We start from the raw sequence: 2,882 nt of genomic DNA on the forward strand, positions 1-2,882 counted from the left end.
ACTCCTATTATCCGTAGGTTTGGTCTTCTCATTGTGTCCTGGATTTCCTGGATGTTTTGAGTTAGGATCTTTTTGCATTTTGCATTTTCTTTTATTGTTGTGCCCATGTTCTCTATGGAATCTTCTGCAGCTGAGAGTCTCTCTTCTATATCCTGTATTCTATTGCTGATGCTCATATCTATGGTTCCTGATTTCTTTCCTAGGGTTTCTATCTCCAGAATTGTCACATTTTTGATTGTCTTTATTGCTTCTATTTCCCTTTTTAGGTCTTGGATGGTTTAGTTCAATTCTATCACCTCTTTGTTTCTGTTCTCTTCTCTTTCTTTAAGGACTTCTACCTCTTTAGAACTTTTCTCCTGTTTTTCTTTAAGGACTTGTACCTCTTTAGCAGCATTCTCCTGCATTTCTTTAATAATGCCCTTCTTAAAGTCCTCTACCAGCATTATGAGGTATGCTTTTAAATCCGATTCTTGCTTTTCGGGTGTGTTGGGGTACTCAGGACTGACTGAGGTGGGAGTGCTAGGTTCTGATGATGGTGAGTAGTCTTGGTTTCTGTTAGTAAGATTCCTACATTTGCCTTTCGCCATCTGGTGATCTCTGGAGTTAGTTGTTCTGTCTCTGGTTGGAGCTTGTTCCTCCTGTGATTCTGTTAGCCTTTATCAGCAGTCCTAGCAGTCCAGTTCTCTCCTGAGTCTCAGTGGTCAGATTAGTCTCTGCAGGCAAGCTCTCCTCTAGCAGGGCAGGTACACAGTGGCCTGCCATTCAGATCTGCCTCCTGGCTGAAGATTTAGGCCCAAAACAGGGCCTGTTACAGAAGAAGTGTTGCCTCTGCAGTTTCTTCACTCACCTGCACAGATTAACCACCGAGGGACCCTGGACACAATATGACTCTCTCACCTGCTCTGGCAGACAGAGACCTCACAGGTGGCCACCTTTCCTCTGGTGAGGAAGGTGCCCAAATTTCTGGAGCCCCAAACAGGGTCTGTCTGGAGCCTAGGCGAACTGGAGCAAAGATGGCTCCCAACCAGCTCAGGCAGTGAGAGCCCTCCTGGGCAGACACCTCTCCTGAGGCAGAAAGGTGCTGGATGTCTGGAGCCAGAAACGGAGTCTGTCCCAGCAGCTGTGTCGCTTCTGCAGGCTGCCCTCTACCCCAGCAGTGCACCTGAGCAAGATGGCTCTCCTATCAGCTCAGGCCTTGAGACCCCTCCTGGGCAGACACCTCTCCTCTGGCGGGAAAGCTGCTGGATGTCTGGAGCCAGAAATGGAGTCTGTCCCAACATCTGTGTCTCTTCTGCAGGCCGCCTTTTCCTGGGCAATGCACTGGAGCAAAGATCACTATTTTTCATAAATAGTCTATGACCGCTAAAATTCTTGTGGAAGTTGTTCAATATAAAGTTAGACGAATCAGCACATTACATTTATATATTTGTGCACATACGTATACATACATATTTGTAATAGTATCTTAATAATAATGACAATGAAAGAGACTATCAATTAGAGAGTGAGAAGGCATTGGAGGAGTTGGATTGAGGATATCTAGGAGGAACTGGAGGAAGGAAAGGGAAGGAGAAAGTCCTTGTAATTTTATTTTAATTAATATGTCTTTAAAATATTTTGTCAGTTTATATAAGAAAAACTTTAAATCAGTTGGTCAAAGGTTTTTAAGCTTACTTCTCTAAATCTTTACAATAAATTTTATGCTTAATTATTTTCTAAACTACAGTACAGCATCAAGTTCTCATTATAGACTGTTCAATAACATGAGTATTATTTTTTTCTAATGTATTAAAACTGCAGTGTGGGAAAACATTTCCTGTTAGCTTTTAATTTTATGCTAATTACTAATTTAAACTCAAATGCAATTCCCCTGTAGTTTTATATCTATGTTAGATATCATGTGTGTGTGTGTGTGTGTGTGTGTATCATTGTTTATCTCCCTTTGATTAAGCTTATGCACAGATGTACAGATTACATTTGTTCTATAAATCCTTCTTTTACTTAACCCAACATTTCAGTTATTTGCTTTTAATTGAAATGTCTGAAAATGTCCCCAAAATAGAATATTTATTTCAATAAGTGACACTGAAACATTTTAATTTATTTTACTATGTTATGATTTTATTATTTTGTATGGTGGGGAAGAGATGAGCTTGTCTGCTTGTGTTCCAGTGTTCCAAGTCTGTGACTTGATAGCTAGAGGGTTCTGAAAGTTGTGAAATATGTGGCATGTTTGGGGCTACTATTGTTCTATTTGATGTGCAGAGCCACTTGCTTTTAACTAAATGTAACAACAGGAAATTACTCTAATCCCTCCAGGAGGTGGCTATTGAGAGCCAAATAGAAAAGCAAAATTTTCTCAGAAGTTCTCTTTCAGATTTTCACTACTAATAAAGATAGGTTAGTTCCAATTACAAGATATTTTGAACTTTTGTTTCACTTATCAGAACATAGAAAAATTAAAATGAATACATTTTAGCTTATGTATCCAAAATACATGAAGGACACAAGAAACTAGATATCCATAAACTAAATAACCAAATTAATAAATGAGGTACAGATCTAAACAGAGAAGTCTCAACAGATAAATCTCCAATGGCCCAGAAGCTCTTAAAGAAATGTTCAGCCTCTGTAGAAAGAATCTCTTGGAGAATGTAGAGAAATGTCACCTGTCAATATGTTGTCAGACTATAAACTTAGACAAGAAATTGGAAGATTAGATTCAGGAATTTCTTTTTGTTTCTTTTTTGTCTTCTTTCCTTCTTTCTCTCCTGTCTACTGTTAGCAGGGGCCAGATGAAAAGAGAAAGGCAAATATAGGAAAAATCTAGGAGAAATTGGAATAAAAGGTAGATAGTTTTCATCACTGTTAGTATTATATAT

This window comes from Mus pahari, chromosome 15, assembly GCF_900095145.1.
Source record: "Mus pahari chromosome 15, PAHARI_EIJ_v1.1, whole genome shotgun sequence".
Classification (NCBI taxonomy): domain Eukaryota; kingdom Metazoa; phylum Chordata; class Mammalia; order Rodentia; family Muridae; genus Mus; species Mus pahari.